The sequence below is a fragment of the Kogia breviceps genome, chromosome 8, assembly GCF_026419965.1.
Source record: "Kogia breviceps isolate mKogBre1 chromosome 8, mKogBre1 haplotype 1, whole genome shotgun sequence".
NCBI lineage: Eukaryota > Metazoa > Chordata > Mammalia > Artiodactyla > Physeteridae > Kogia > Kogia breviceps.
The window spans coordinates 77,674,252-77,691,736 of NC_081317.1; the positions used below are offsets into that span (position 1 = coordinate 77,674,252).

A 17,485-nucleotide genomic window follows, 5' to 3' on the forward strand; every position below is an offset into this window, starting at 1 on the left:
TAGTTTATTTTTCATATAATGTGGACATCTTGATTAATGTTATATTCCCTTTGAATTATAACATCCCACAAAGCTACCTTTTCTTTTGTGGCCGCTCCTCAGGTAGCTGCATCCAGTTTGTGTGCCTACAGATTCAAAGGATATCCAGTTGAGCCTTAGCAGGAGCAAGTGACTACGAGAGCTGGGAAATGCTATTCAGCATTGATAAGATTCACTCTTTATCATAAGCTGCCTTCATTCCCTCACTCAGCACACCCTCGTATGGAGTGAATGGATAGGCATACATGACCTCCAGGGTTCCCTGTCTACTGAGGGAGATAGACTGTGAAAATACCATGGCAATACAATTGAAGTAGGTAAGAACGTAGTGCTGAAAAGAAATCAGAAGGGGAAACAACTAGAATCTGCAAGCCACACTTCGCTTCAGGAGCTGTGCAAGCTTGAGTTGTAATGTAGTTTTATGTAAGGTTTAAGACTGGTACTTGCCAGTTATCCAGGGAGTTGAGCTCTAGAAAGATAGAGACAGAGAAAGACAAATACCATATGATCTCACTTATATGTGGAATCTAAAGCAAAATGAAACAGACAAAAAAACAAGCTCATAGGTAACAGCGGAAAGCGTGATGGTGGCCAGAGGTAGGGTGTGGAGGCAGGGAAAATGGGTGAAGGGGGTCAAAAGGTACAAACTTCCAGTTATGTTATGCACCTGAAACTAATATAATGCTATGTGTCAACTGTACTCCACTAGGAAACAAAGACGTGTTACTTGCCAGTTATTCTGAGACTAGCTCTAGAAAGGATCTGAGCACTTGTCTGCTGTCCCCCTTGGAGGAAGTTCACTAAAAGCAGACACATGTAAGTGGTCATTATTAGTAACAATTATTAAAAGAAAATTTGGGGGAGAGTGTGACTGACCCATTTAAAGACTTCAACTTCTTGAATTGGAGCATATGGTTGTCAACTTTAAACTAATATTTGGTCATCATATTTTCCAAATTCAGGGCATGGAATTTGATAACCACCATGGGCTAGTGGGTCAGAATATATGAAATTACTACTGTGTTGAAAAACACAAGGCACAGGATCTCTATAAACCGTATTTTCTGCATATTTGTATATTTTGAACAAACCATTTTATTTACCTTCTACACCAGAACACCAAGTAGTGGCTTCTGAAACCCTGAAAGAGACAGCATAAGTCTTCAGACACGGGTTCCCCAGATCCAAGGTGCAGATATTAATGATAGGCAGACACTTCAGAGCTGCTCCTGCCAGAATGTGAAAATGAGGCTGGTATTGTGTGGAGTCACTGGGTGCCAGCCTGCCTACCTGTGGCCCATGAAACCCGTTCCCAATATCCTTGGCCACCATCTTTCCTTGGCTCCTTTTCTCTCTGTGAGTTATTTTTTATTTTTAATATAGCCACAGTTTCACCTTTGACTTTGCACATTATTGATAGAGTAGAAAGTTGTTAAAATTTAAAAACAAATCTAGATCTTTCAGACTGGAGTTATATATACAAAGACAGGACCTTTGGGCTAAAGTTCGCTCAGGCTAGAGGGGATAATAATAGTAATATTCTGGTTTTCTATGTCATCTTCCCACTAAAGAGATTAATGCACCTTGATATGAATATTGAAATATTCATAACATTTCCATAAAGTGGTTGTAATACTATTATCTTACCTTGTTTATGAGGAAACCAAGACCTGCTTCTTTAGAGGCATTGTTCAAGATCGTACAGAAAGCGGCTAAGTTGGGACTTCCAGGGACACTAAGGAAAGATTTAAGAATTCCATGTAAATTACATACAACCACATTGCAAACCATTCACAAAATCCCATTTGAATGTATTAATATTGGATTGTCATATGGAGTGAATCCTGCTTGAAAATTCACGTGTCTCAAAGAAAATTATAGCAAAAGTATTTGAAAAATGTTACGAGAATTGGAGCATTCGTTTCCTCTACAGTTCACCCATTTCTATTCACTATTCTTCACTGACATATGGGAACCTCATGGAGTGTCATTTAAGAGTAAAAATCTATCTCTAGAAGTATCCTTTGGCTATTTCCCTTACAGGCTAGTCTACCAAGTTCAACTTCTACCAACTTCAAGTGCAAGATGTTGTTAATCTATTGTGTACTTGTGAGTTTGGTAATGAAAGCACTCTGAATCCAAGGTACAGGGTAAAGGATTGTGGCGCAATCCCTTAAATTTTCTAGCAACATAAGAATGTTATCCTATACAAAGCATGTCAAAGAGCACTGTGGCTCCACATATTAACAATATTAACAATTGCTATGCCTTGATCACAGTCAACTCCAAAGCAGTTTATTGAACTGAAAATATTAAGGGGGAAATTATGATTAGGATTGTTTACTCATAGATTTAAGAATATATATGTATATATATGTAAATCTTAAAGTAGATTCAAAAGATCTTGGTCGGGCTTCCCTGGTGGCGCAGTGGTTGAGAGTCCGCCTGCCGATGCAGGGGATATGGGTTCGTGTCCCCGTCCGGGAAGATCCCACATGCCGCAGAGCAGCTGGGCCCGTGAGCCATGGCCGCTGAGCCTGCGTGTCCGGAGCCTGTGCTCCGCAACGGGAGAGGCCACAGCAGTGAGAGGCCCGCGTACTGCAAAAAAAAAAGAAAAAAAAAGATCTTGGTCATCTTTTTGAAATGTGTCTAATAATATGTGAATTTAACCTAAATATGTTTCAAACTCACCTATAATTTTTAAATTACTTGCCCCACTAAAAATCAAAAGTAAGACACATAAATGATTCCTTCCTACATGCAGTCTTCAGTTTCTCTTACATGATCCTCTCAGAGCCATGGAAATGTGCACTGTTTGCCATGATGCTGTCTGAAAATACATCTGTTATTAGGATTAGGCCTGAAATCCAGTATGAGGCAATGGTCTTAGCTTTCAATCTGTGGAGCAGATATATGAAGCTATTATACCTCAGCCCCTGAGTCAAATTAAAGATGATGTTGCCTACAATAGATGCAATTTCCTTTCCATTCTTGTATAAGAGAATAAACCATGCTCTTCTACATACTTCCGACGGATGGAACCAGAAGAAACGCTAGAATCAAACTACAGAAGTGGAAATCTCCAACTCCCTGGGATGCCTTCATTGAGTCTTTTCCAGAAATGTGAGAAATAGACTATTTTTGCTCAAATTACCCCTCCCAGCATTGTATGTCTTTCTATCTCTTGTTCTAAATGGCAATCAAAAAGAGGAATGAAATTCAGGTGAAACAGTGAATAAAGTACCACATTCCCTTGAAAGGTACTAAAAGTAAATATCTTATTTTCACATGAATACTATGAGCCTAAAGAATCATGCTTTGACTTCTGTCTGTAACTACCAACGAAATGAATGCGAGTTTAAAATCTGAAACCTTTTATGCCTGGTATAAAATAATATTTTAGACTTAATGTGCCATGTTTGTGCACAAAATCGGAAACACTCAAGATAGAATTGTAATAGTTTTATTAGGAAGAATGAATTCCTGGTAATATTTTCTTTTCTATTTTGAAATCATTTTAGACTTACAGAAAGGTGCAAAAATAGTACAGAAAGTTCACATAAACCCTTTACCCAACTTCCTCTAATGTTAACAATTTATGTAAGTACAGTATTGTGATCAAAATCAGGAAATTAACATTGATACAATACTATGAACTACATTACAGGCCTTATTCAAATTTCACAGGCTTTCCTCTGTTGTCCTCTTTCTCTTCCAGGATCCTATCCAGAATCCCACATTTCATTTCATTGATGTGCCTCTCTATTCTGTGATGGTCTCTTAGTCTTTCTTGTCTTTTGTGACCTTAACACTTTTGATGATTGCTGGTCAGGTATTATGTAGAATGTCACTCAATTTGGGTTTACTGATGCTTCTTCGTGAATAGATTGATGATATGCATTTTTGGCCAGAATATCACAAAAGTGATATTGTGTCATCGTCATTTTATTATACCAGAGGCTGGTGCATGATGTCAGTATGTCATATTGCTGATTGTATTCTCCTGGATCATTTGGTTAAGGCGGTGGCTTCCAAATCACTAGTAATCTTGACTCTGCTATCCTTGAGCCAGTGAAACCTACTGTACCCAAACTGTTTCATATTCTAATCTGCTATCCTGTTGTACACCCAATTATATGCTAAGTATGACTCCATATCTTACCTATAAGGATCTGCTAAAATATTACTCTTGGTATCTCAAAGTTAGATCCAGTGGAGTAGGAACTTAAGTGAAAGACTTCATTATGTGCTGTGACCCCTGCAATCTTTTATGTGTGTGTGTGAATAAATTTTTATGTATGTAATACGTGACACCACATGATACACTCTATGCCATGAATATCAAGAAATCTGTAGATTTCCATTTGTTTGTGAATCCTATCTGAGAGCAGAGATAGGGCTCTGAATGCTTTGGGAAGTACCTCGACCACTTTCCTGCTGGTTTACCCCCTCTTAGACCTGATGAGCTAGGTGGCCATCTTTTCTTCTCACCATCACTTCACCATGATGCTCATGTGACTCTGAAGCAATGAGAGGCTGAATGGTGGGATCATCATTTCTTAGTAGACAGCAGTTAACATGGAGATTAGAATCCCTATCAGTGAGGGTCCTGGAAGGAATGAGACTGTACACTCAGCTAGAATTCTTGAAATGAAACCTGATTTTTAAAGTTATTTTTTATTTTGAAAAAACTTCTGATTTACAGAAAAGTTGCAAGGATAGTACAAAATACTCCTAATGTACACTTCATCCAGATTTCTCAATGAACATTTCATCACGTTTGCTTTTCTACTCTCTCTCTCTCTCTCTGTGTGTGTATATATATATATATACACACATATGCATTACTGGTTTTCCCTATTCCATTTGAAAGTCAGGTGAAAACATAATGTTCCTTTATTTCCCTAAATATTTTAATGTGCATTTACTAACAAGTACATTATCTCATATAACCACAGTAAAATCATCAAAATCAAGGAATTAACAATGATAGATTACCATTACCTAATGCAGAGACCTTATTTATGTTTCACCTATTTTCCCAATAATGTTCTTATGGCAAAAAAAATAAAAATCTCCTCTGGAATCCCATCCAGGATCACACAGTGCATTTAGTTGTCATGTCTCTTTAGTCTCCTTTAATCGTGAATATTTCCCCCAATCTGCTTTTTTTTCTTTCACAGCATTGACATTTTGAAGTGTAAAGGCCAGTTATTTCATAGAAGGTCCCTCAATTTGGTTTTGTCTGATGTTTCCTCATGATTATATTGAAGTTGTGCATTTTTGACCGGTTATGTGTCTTGAAGTAATGAAGAGACAATGTACACAGGTAAGGGCAGGGTTAATGAAACCAGCAAGGAATGCAGAGACATTTACAACTAGCAAGAGAGGAAGTGGTTATGCCCCTGGGGGAGTCTGTTATGAGCTAGAGCTAGAACCCTGTGGGGATTGGATTGGGGTGGGAGGCACTTGAGAAAAGCAGTCATCTTAGAGGAAGAGAGACACTGCCAAAACCGTGCCAGAGCAAGGTGTCTCCCAATGGCTGAATACAAGGAGAAGCCAGAAGATGAGGAAGACTGGTTATGTAGTTCATAAGTGCCAGCCCTGCTATGTCCCAAACAAGGCAAAGACAAGCAGAGAAATGGATCTGATAGGCAAATAGAGAATAGCCACTCCAGAATTTAAAACTCCTATTTCTCATTCTTCCTCATAATCAACACAGACCATAAAGCTACAGTAATGCATCATGTTCTGTGCAATAAAATACAACGAATTCTAATCTATGAATCAGAAAACCTGGACTCAATTGCTAGCATAACCTCTTTCTGGCCATGTCATCTCAGGCCAAATGCTTAGCCCCTCCGAGTCTCTGTAAAGTCAGCATCCTAGCATCTGTCCCTCTCCTTCAAGGTGTAGTTGCATAGGTGATTATCATGCTATACGATAGGTGTAGGGCTATGAAGTTAGCCGCAGTTAGTTACCTTAGAGCAAAATAAATGAAGCACAATAATCTGTGTTTATGCCTCGTGTTCAGTGACAACGCCTGTGCCTCTTTATTAGAATTGTTTTCCAAAGAGACCATTTTCTCATGTAGTGTGCTTTTCTTGCATCTACTATATTACTACTTCTGAGTTGCACAAATCATAAATAGCTATAACTTGCAAGCCCACTATTTTCTCTCACTTAGGGATACTACTGAAAAGAACTGAACTCTTCTAGATTGGTTTGTCTCTTGTTTTCTCTGTTTTCCTTGCCGTTTTGCGTTTCTGTTGTCATTACTTTGTATAGTTCACTATAGTTCTTTTAACAGTCAGTAGATATTTGGTTGGTGAAAGGCAGATAGAATGAATGTAAACATGGTTTTTATGTATCATTTCTCTTTAAAAAATAGCATCCACCAGGATTCAAAAGGAGGACTTGGAAATGGAAAGAAGATTTTAAAAAATTGGGTGAGACAAAGCACTGATATGTGGCCACTAAAAGGACCTCAATCTCAGTTCTAGTGCCTTGTTTTTTAAGAGTATAAAGATACCAGGAGCTTAGGCTTGGATTGGTGGCTTTCTGGTTGGCAGCAAACATTCAGAACATCTTTCTACTTACATCTTCTCAGTGTGTTAGCATTGGTTCACTAGCATCTTCAAGCAGTGGTGATTCTCATAAAGCATGTATCTTTAACGTAATGGGCACTTAACAGATACAGGGCAAGAAAATAAGGCAACTCTTTAAAATTTCCTGTTACTGATAAATCTCTTTCCATAGTGGATCCTATTTTGTGTTACTTGAATCAGGTATCCAGGACCTAATGACATAAATATCAGATATCAGCATAACTCTCAGCTGAAAACACCCACCATTTGCAAAGACACACCACAATATATTCACTCAGAAGAGAGCTTCCTCTGCAAAATCCATTTATTCAAGAAGTTGTACAAATAAAATTACTGCTTGAGAAGTACTAGAGAAAACCAACAGGTTTGTCTTAACTGTTCCTTCTTTGGTTTAACATTTAGCAACTTTGGGTGGGAGAAGAATGAATTGTTGAGACATATCCACATCAAAATCAAAATATTGATTAAAATCACATAAATGATTAATTTGGTCACTGTTCATTGCCCAGTTTTCACTTTAGTAGGCTAACATCAGCATCAGACTTCATCATAAGCAATCTGTATCTTCGAGATCAGTGTGATTTTATTTATTTTAAGACACTCCACTTTGTGGGCATTCACATGACTTCTAAACAGTTAAATTTAGAGAATGTGAAGTCAAGTAAGATGAAGATTACATTTCTTTAATAAGTGACATGTGAAAACTTGTCTTAATATCTTTAAACATGACTTTCCTTAAAAAGTGTCGTCTTTTTAATATTTTTAAAAATTTATTCTCATTGTTGAAACTCAAATATTTTGTTGCAGTGGTTTTTTTAAAATATGAATTTATTTTATTTATTTTATTTTTGGCTGCATTGGGTCTTCATTGATGCACACAGGCTTTCTCAAGTTGCGGTGCATGGGCTTCTCATTGCAGTGCGTTCTCTTGTTGCAGAGCACAGGCTCTAGGTGCGCAGGCTTCGGTAGTTGTGGCTCGCGGGTTCTAGAGCGCAGGCTCAGTAGTTGTGGCACACAGGCTTAGTTGCTCCGCGGCATGTGGGATCTTCCAGGACTAGAGCTCGAACCTGTGTCCCCTGCATTGGCAGGCGGATTCTTAACCACTGCGCCACCAGGGAAGCCCTTTCATAATTTGCATTTAAGCTTTTCTGCTTGCATGTTGGCCAAATAAGTCTCTTTCGGGTTACATATGATTGACCTACAGACATTCTGTCTTTGAGATCTCCTAGTTTTATCCTTTATACTTAGACATAAGTCACAGTCCCCTACATGACATTCTCTTACACGAATATCAGAATTGCTTAACTTGAATGAAACTTCCCTGATTACTAACAAGTGCTCTTTGAATAAAATGTTCTGATCTCCAGTCCTAAAATTCCCTGTTAAAAAAGTTCTGTAAACATACTTCATGTGTCGTAATCTTGCTCTCAAGCACTGAAAAGCATTAATGAAAAAGACCATATTTATCTGTTGAGGAAGGTGGAGTAGTATCCTACCCAGGGATAAATCTGCATCCCTTCTTTTCTGTCCTTTACCAACCCCTATCACTTCAAACATTAAAGAGTGAGGAAATGGTAAAATTCAAGACCAGGGAAATGCATTAGCCAAAATATTCTTTTCATTAATGTCTTTCATCAAAAGCTTTTATGGCTCTTCAACTCTTCCCACCTTTATGAAATCTAAACTTTTTAAGTTAGAATCTCAAAATAATCCTACTTCATACAGCTGTTGCTTATGCATGTGCATTTCTTCTCATGTTTTAAGAACATTTTATGTCATTTTCCATTATTTCATTAGTAGTATTAGTTTTGTTATCTTCTCTATACTATCAACAGTTTTATATTTCTACCATCGTTCCATGTAACCCCCCCTCAAATCTTCATCTCCTATAAGTCTTTAAGGCTTCCTAAGTTACCTGGAGGAAGTGGGGAAGATACAAGGTTAACAACCCCAATGAAATCAGAGAAATCATTAGTATTTCAGTAATTCATCCATATTGATGTTGTCACTTGATATGAATTCTCTTTCTATGTGGAGCCCAAAATAACCCAGAAGTTTCTGCTTGAAGGGGTGAGTCTGTGGATTACTTTTGGTTTTCCAAAAGCTGTTACTGACCTGCCTCATTTGGGACAAGGGATTTCCTCTATTTGAGGAGACCCTCAAGTCCCAGAAAAGCTGGGTAGGTTCCAAAGAAGGTGAAGCAGAGATTAGTCTGAAACAAAATTGAATCGGACCCTCACATTTTCTTCGTAGTAACTGAGCTCTCATAACCAAGAGGTTGAAAGGGGAAGAAGTCAGAGCAGGTAATAGCAAGGAATGAAAAGTAGATTTCCCCAATATGTTGGCTCTCAGGGACAGGAACATGAGAAATGTGGGGGGGGGGGGGAATGATAATGAAGGTCTCCACAGAAAATAGTTTTGATATGTACCATCTTTTCCAAAGCAGTGACACATATCCAATTTAATTCAGCACCATAACTCGCCCTCTTTCTGAAAGTTTGCTGCCAGTCTTAAAGAAAACAACACCTCTCATAAAATATAAAGACTCGGCAGTCCTATTTTCAATACTCTGAAACAGCATATCCCTGTCCTTGAGTGAATGGGTGCTTTTATTCAAATGTATTGCAAGTATATGTGCTTCCTTTGGAATGGAGTGTCATGAAAGAAAACACATTTTGGCCAATTACAGGGCAAATATCAAGAACTGTCAGATGACTTGTCATAAAGCTTTTAAGCTTAGCGTCATTTTATTTTTACAACTCAGGGTTTTAACAACGCAGAAGCTTTCTGTGCGTTCATTAACCACAAATCTGTAATTTAAAGGTACAAATTCTCCTGTTTCATAATCTAACACATAATTTCCATTAAGTATTTTCCATTTCTTCCTGCTCTCAATACTCCAAATAGAGTCCAGCTATTCCAAACTCATATGATACTTTTCACATATTAAAAGTCTGCAGTTTTGCTGAATAAAACAAAGTAAAATAAAATTCAGCACTGGACAGCACTGCCCAAAGCTGCTTGATTCAGGTGAACAGTATTCTGTTTCCATATTGGCCTGTAGCATGTATTTATGTAAATTTTCTGAAAATAGGAACCCAACAAAATTATTGTGATTTTGTTTTTAGGTCATTACATTGGGGCTAGAGAGACATCATTTAATAATGGTAAAAATTAGCAAAATAAATATGACTTTGAGAGTAGCAATCACTTATTTTTTCAAAAAAAAAAATAAACTGGAAAGTTGTGTTTAAAATGTTAGAGTGATTTGAATTAGGATTTTCACCTAGAGTGCATGAACACCTAAAATCTATATCTAAAATCATATTTTAAATCTAAATATATATTTAAATAATTTGCAGTTTCCTCTGGATATTTATAGTATTGCAGTTCTCCAGCTATGAAAACCCCTCATCTTTTATCAAATAGTGAAAAAAAGAAATACTCTTCTAAGAACACATCAGAGATATACCCTTAGCTAGAGACATTCTTTGGATGTATCAGTGTTAAAGATTTTTGTTAGCTGAAGACATTCTTAGAATGAATATAAACTATTGAGATGTTATTTGTATGAATAAAGCACACGGAAATCTACTTCAGTCACAACACACAAGTGGAAAAAAATTTAATGGACCACTGTAAAGTGAAATTATTATTATTGTCCAGTTTTTCTTGGTTTTATTAATGAATACAATGACATATTTGCCATTATTTCAACCATTGGCTTATAAAGTTCATATTTATTTTTCTTCGTTTTTATAAGTATATGAAATTAATTTTTTTATTTTGTTGTTAAAAGGACTGTATTAGAAGGTGTTAGGAATGTGTATATGGAGTAGTCATAGTCAAGGTTTATTAGAAATTTTGGTGCTGATTTTGCTAAAGTTTATTATGATGATAGTTTTAAAAATAGGGCCAACTGGAGAGTGTTCATTGCACAGAAAAAATAAAGTAATACCTACTTATATTTTATGGTGTCTGGGGATAAGATTATTTCATAAATTTGATGTGTTGCACTGAAATAGCATGGAGAGACCAGTCACCGCAGATACTTTACCTCAATGGTAAAATGTGTGCTGTTTTTGTGAGCCTCCACTCATCCTGGAAACAACCTGCAGGCCTCAAAAATGATGTACAAAATTAAGAAATGTTGACATTTTTGTTTGTAAAAAATTTTTATATACCTCAGGGAACAGATAAAAAAGAAAACTATATACTACATTTTGCACAAATATAGCTCTTTGACAACTATAATACAAATGCAAATTTCTCTTTTTTTGGATGGATGTAAATAAAGCCAAACTTCCAGCATATTCGATCAAAAATTCAGCTATATGTCTTCTCTGCCAAATATTTGGAAACATTTGAAATTTTTATTTCTTTCTCAGATCTCATTAAAGTATTTGATTAAGATTATCTTTTTAAATTCTCCCTCCCTCTCCCCCACACCTTAAAAGGCAGCAGCATATACATTCCAATAATATAAAACTTCAGTTGATATTTTTAGCTAATAATAAATACTATGTCAATCTTATACACTAAAATCCTTTCTTCCCTGGAATATTTTTTGGTAATGACATAGAGAATAATCAACAAAGTAAATATAATTCCTTAGAAATTAGGGTTATTTCTAATAAAAAGAATTTCTACATGAGCTTCTGTCAAATAGCTTTGCTCCACACTTTCTCACTTTTTAATGTATCATTACATGCTATTATTTGTTAAATTAATAGTATTCTGCATACAGGCCTATATGTGCTGAATGTGGAAATGAATATGTATTTGTCATCATTAATGTATTTGAATTTGGCTGATATGCCCATAAAAAAGCCTCCAGCATATTTGCATAATTAATCATAATATTATGATAAACTATTTCAAGGAAAAAGTTGGTCTTACCAACACAATATGTTTATTTTTTTAACCTTGTATATTCAGAATACATTTGTGAAAAGAACTGGAGGTAGAAAAGACTGACTTTCTCGTCATGAAGAGAGGTGAAATGTTATTTTATGTTATTTTAAATGTTATTTTAACATTTAAAACACTTTAACCTGGTGTTTTGCCAAAAAAGAGTATTTATGTAGTAAACATTAAATATGACTGGTACAATTTTGAGGGGCAAGAGTATCCTATCCTTTCTAACTTCCACATAACAGATTTATAGAAGGCAGTATCAATTGGGTCTACAGTGTACTATACATATATGGCCCATGTATTGTGTGTGTGTGTTATAACTGTGCCTATTTCTGTAACTCACCAAAGTGTTAATAAATAGTGTTCAATATATATTTTTTGCTTAACTCTTATTCTCCCTTCGAATTACATCACCATAACATATGTGAAGGTTAATAAGTAAATGGATCTTTGGAAAGAATATTTTAAATTTTTTACTAATATTTTAAAAATAAACAGAAATGTGTACATGCTGGGAATCATACTACAGGTATAAATGAATAATAAATAATAATATAATAATAATAAATGTTTTTTAGATTGATGGATAGAAAGAAAATTCATGAACAAAATAGAAAATAATTTAATCTATAGGGAAATGCATGCATTAAAGTTCCTCTCCAAGGCAAGTCAGTACAGTACTGTAGTTACTGGTGACATCGTGTGGTTGATGTTGGTATCGACAGCAAAATTAGAGTTTCCTAAAAACAGTTAAATTACTTAGCAAATTTCATGTTGTACACTTTAAATAATCTTACAATTTTATTCATCAATTAAACTTCAGTAGAGCTGGAAAAAACTACTTTTCAGCAAAATAAAAGACTTTAAATATATATAGCCTAAATGAAATTTGAAACGAAGTACTTCACCTATATCATGACTAATAATCTGTCCCTCAGATTATGCACTTCTTTTAGAATAACGTGGTATGCAAATAATTGTGAGAACTGATGAGTTACAGTACCACATGCAGAGTACACTGGGGCAATAATTTTTTACTACGGCATTTGCTCCTTTCCATTAAAAAAAAACCTGACATTTTAAATTACTAGAGTGGAGGAATAGTTGTTCTCTTCAAAAAAGGGTAGAATTCTTTATTCACTATCTCACATTTTTACTTGAAAAAATGCCACCATTATTAAAAGCATTAGAAAACTAAATTTGTATATATTTTTGCTTAAATTACCTATGATATTTTAATCGAATATTATTGTTTGTGTAGAGCACCTGTCATCCCCCAAAGTGTAGAAGTGTTTTGTCATAATTCCCTTTTCAGTTCATAATAGAAAAAAAGTGATTTTTGTTTAAACTTTGAACTTAAAAATTCCTTAAATGAGAGTGCTGGTCTCTACCTTTCAGTGTCATGCTCCTGTAGTTTGATGCAATGGGAGGTTGCAGACATTGTTGTAGCCCTCTGTTCTCCTGGAGGAAAGGCAAGGCTGAAGCCCAGCCCCCTGTCGCACAGGTGTAGTAAGTACTCACTGAGACATCTTCCTCCAGCAGAGCTAAGAAGTGATGGTTCCTTCAGTCAACATCCGCAGTCGTCCCCAGCTCTGTACCTCTCCCTCCCACCTGTGGCTCTTACGTGGTTCGCACCTACCAGTATGTTGCAGAATACAGAGCCCTCTGGGGATCCTTCTCTCCCTACCTGGGGAAGGATCTCTAAGTTCTACCATATCTCCATCAGAGGTATCAGTTTGCGACTTTTGCCAGGGTTCAATGAAAGCAGGTTCCCTGGAGGAACTCTTATTGTGCTATATGATCCTAAATGAAAAACTCCCTTTGTCTCTCTCTCTCTTTCTTTTTAAAATTCTAGCCGCTAAATTCAACGGGATGGGGAAGCACAGATAACATTTACTTATATAGGTGACTGTCGCCAGTTTTAAAGGGAAATGGGAGTGATGAGCGCCGGTATTAAAGAAAATGTTATTGTGGTGTCTCAAGACCAAAGTCGCAGGAAATGCAATCTTTAGTTGACTACAAAAGTGTCTTAAAGAAAGCACAGGGATGAAAAGTCTTTTTCCTGAGCCTAGATGACTGAGGAAATCTAGGATGTGCCAGGGACTGCAATGCAGGCTATTTTTGGAGAGAGCCAAGACGTGTAGTTGCTGCTCATCAAGAAAGATGCCCTACAGTGATAGCCGGTTATTGAACTAGTGGCATTGGCAATTGATGAGGCGATGGTATCATCCTTTAAGCGCAGGTCACAGAAGGAAAAAAGGGTGATCTTGAGGGCAATGAGATACAAAACCAACAGAATCACACTGCCATTGCCCAGAGCTAAATTAAAACCAGTAAGGAAAAACCCCTTGGAATATTTTTCCTTCTGCACTTGGGGCCAATCTTGGGACTAATTAGCTAAATTCAGCTGAAATCCTCTTTTTTCTCAGTAGGTTTCACTTAATTACCTCATATGTTTTCTCATCCAGGTGTGACATGACAATGTTAAGTTCAAAAAGGTTCCAATGCCACTTTCTAAAATACATTCTCAATTTTCCGATTCATGTACGTGGCACAAAGGACAAGAACTTCTAGAATGTGAGGAAACTGCTTATCGAATGACTATTCAAAAATTAGCAAATTGTAGCTGAATTAGAAAGAGTAATTTCCACGCTTCGGAATCTTTTGATTGTAGATTACCAAGAACTCACCTCTTTGGTATTAAATTATTTTGGTAATTCAGTCGGAAGGCCCACTTTCCCAACCTATAAAACATATAATGTGAAATAAATGTAACAAAAGTTTCACATGTATTTCAATTACTGAAAAGATTGGCAAGTTTTTAAATGTGCTTTTGCCACAGCTTAACTCTATTGGTCTTACTTTTCTGAAGAGAGTAAGTAGTGCCATTTTGGACATTTAATTAACTGGTGCATCTTGTAAAGAATTCAAGCGTGCTCTGTAACTGTTTTAAAGGGGTCCCGCGTCAGACGCCAACAAGGGGTCAGTCAGCCACTTGTGAGTGTCATTTGTACAAGTGGATTTTCCCGTTCAATTTTGGTTCCACTCTAAATGATGACTTCTGCGCTTGAATTTATTCCACGGAAGGCCAGGAAAACACTGTATTCTCTGAGCTTCGTGTGACAACCTTCAACCAAAGGCTGAGCTTTTGTTGTGAGAAAAACTGGCCCTAATGATTGCAGCAAACAGGGTTGGGATTTTATTGGTGTATTGTATGTGACTGTGACAGTGTGGACATTAAATCAAATTCAATTAGCATGGGCTTGCTAATGACTCACACCACCTCAGAAAGTAGCAAGGACAAAGCACTTGGCAAACAATTTCCAGGTTACAGTCCAATTTCCAGCTCCTTTTGGTGGCTTTTCAGCGCCACAGCTAACTGTCAGCTTGTCTCCATAGATGAATGTTAGAGAACTTCACTAATGAACCCCCTGACACTATCTGTGTGTGATGAGAGGGAACGGGTAGGGAGGGCAGGGGTACATCTGTCCTCAGGTGCTCTCAAAGCAATTTCGAAAACCACTGTGGCGCGCATCGAAAGAAACAGCGACTGCGTCCCTAGAGGATAAGTTGGCTGGACAGGGTATCAAAGCTGCAAGGGGAAATAAGGTCTGTGGTCAGGATAGGGTTTCAGTAAAGCTAGAGGCACCCTCTCGGAATGCGTGGGAGGCCAGGCCATTATCTGAGCAGCATTTTAAAGGAACAGAGGAGCCATTATGATACCTGCACCACCCCAGCAAGACGAAGACGATGTCCATTCTAGATAGCCATGGTTTTGATTGACTGCCTCCCCATTGTTTCTTCCCTGATCGTCTGGCAAGCTCATTTCATACGTACCCCCTCCCCCAGAAGGGGGCAGGCGGTATATACCTCCCGCTTTGCTATCAGCAAAGGGTCCTAGCATTGAGCCAGTTTTAGGAGTCCTCTGTAAACACAATGTTGAATAAATAAAGTATGATCTTAACTAGAGGATGAGTTTATGAGAGAAAAAGCCAATATCCTGCCGTATTGTTATCTCATTTTAATACTTCAAGGTGGTTTCCTTGAATGTTTAACCTCAAATTATCTTCTCCCTTTTGTCTCATAGATAGTTTCTGATAATATCATTTTTTCTATTCATTTAAATATACTGTTAATAACAATTGCATAAAGTAGCATTAAAGAGCTCCAAAAAGGAAATACAATAAAGCATGGTCTCTGGTGAGAACATCCATGTTTGTTTAGTCTTTAGGCATACAGCATGGTCCACATTATAGTGCAACCAGATTATTGTAAAAGAACAAAGCCTTACAAAGTCAGAGTTGGGCAAAAGCTTCAGCCTTCCTGGATCATCTACGCTGATAGATAAACTTATCATGTAAAACTGGAACTTGGAAACACCACAAAAAAGCCCCAAAGTAGCCATACAGTTGAGAATCCAAGCCTACAGTGAGGTGATTCTGACATTGTCAAGAAAAGAAGAAATCTTCCAATTCTAGTGACTTTTGAGGTTATAAACAAAGAAAAAGATAGGGAGCAGTGCTCTAGAAAGGAGTTTTCATGTTAGGGAGAGTTCCCCTCATACACTAGAGCCAATCACGCTTAGTATTAAGCTCATCCGGGACTGAAGCCTGGCACGAGTTTGGGAGGCAAAGGAGTATTTGTTCAGAAGGAATACAAAGTAAACTGAAACGAATTCAAATTACTCTAAGTGTGTCCTGATCCTTGTAGAAGTTGACTGAACCCTGTGGAAAATGGTGTGGACACCTTAAATATCTGGACTGGTGCAGAAATGCCTCTCTCAATAACAACTGCCAGATCACCTTCTTTATGCCTCTACTCTAAAACAATCACCTTGTTCGCTCTTTAAAATTACCCTGTAAAATAGATATCATTCCCCTCATTTTACTAATGATCCCGAGGCTCAGAGGCAGTTCTAGAATTTCTCAGTGGACACGTCCCCCTGGAAGAGGCAGTTGAAGGACTTGTCGGGCTGTTTTCTTAGCAGGCACACTCCTTTACCTTGAACGGATTGTATATTCACATGGCACTTGCTTAGCACTGCTACTCCCTTAGCCAGAGAAGGTGAGAAACTTTTTCTAAGTCCACAGGGTAGTATCATAAGTAGTAGAGCCAGGATGATTTGAGTCCATCTGCCTGACACCAAAGTCTGGGCTCTTACAGATGGCTTGCAAAATGTGCCATCAATGGTAACTTTATTCACTGTTCCAGGCTTCCAAACCCATTGTACATGTCTGGACATTCACCCGGGAATAGGCTAACTGTTCCAAAAGGCCCAAGTTTTAAAGATCTGACTGCCCCAGCTCACAGGCAGTTGACACAGAAAAAAAGTTACAGTTGCCTCTCTTCAAATTTGGGATGTGCCACCTGAAGTTTTGCACACATTACAAGTCAGAAGGGGGAGGGATAACGAGCAGTCTCCCTTCAGTATGGTATAGGGAATATTATACTCCACAGAGTAGGAAGGACAAATTGGACACAGGCTTTTGTGAGAATCAAATGAGATAACGTATGTGAAAGCACTTTGTAAATGAAAAGACACTGTGAAACGTAAGCTTGTGTTATTAATAATAATATGATTTCTCTGCCTCCATTCTTTTTTTTTTTTTTTTTTTTTTTTGCGGTATGCGGGCCTCTCACTGTTGTGGCCTCTCCCGTTGCGGAGCACAGGCTCCGGACGCGCAGGCCTAGCGGCCATGGCTCACGGGCGTAGTTGCTCCGCGGCATGTGGGATCTTCCCGGACCAGGGCACGAACCCGTGTCTCTTGCATCGGCAGGCGGACTCTCAACCACTGCGCCACCAGGGAAGCCCTCTGCCTCCATTCTTAATGAAATAATGGTCTCCTTCAAGGTCCCTAAAAGTGAAACCGAAGGAGTGTTTCCAGAGAAACAAAATGTAAAGGTAATTGTGGATGTTTGAT

At 37.6% G+C, this 17,485-nt stretch overlaps 1 protein-coding gene across 1 annotated transcript in view; it reads left to right on the forward strand.

The window, feature by feature from the left end:
* RORB (RAR related orphan receptor B) overlaps window positions 1-17,485 on the forward strand; it is a 180,654-nt gene that overhangs the window by 59,780 nt on the left and 103,389 nt on the right. The gene's annotated exons all lie outside the window — the stretch shown is intronic.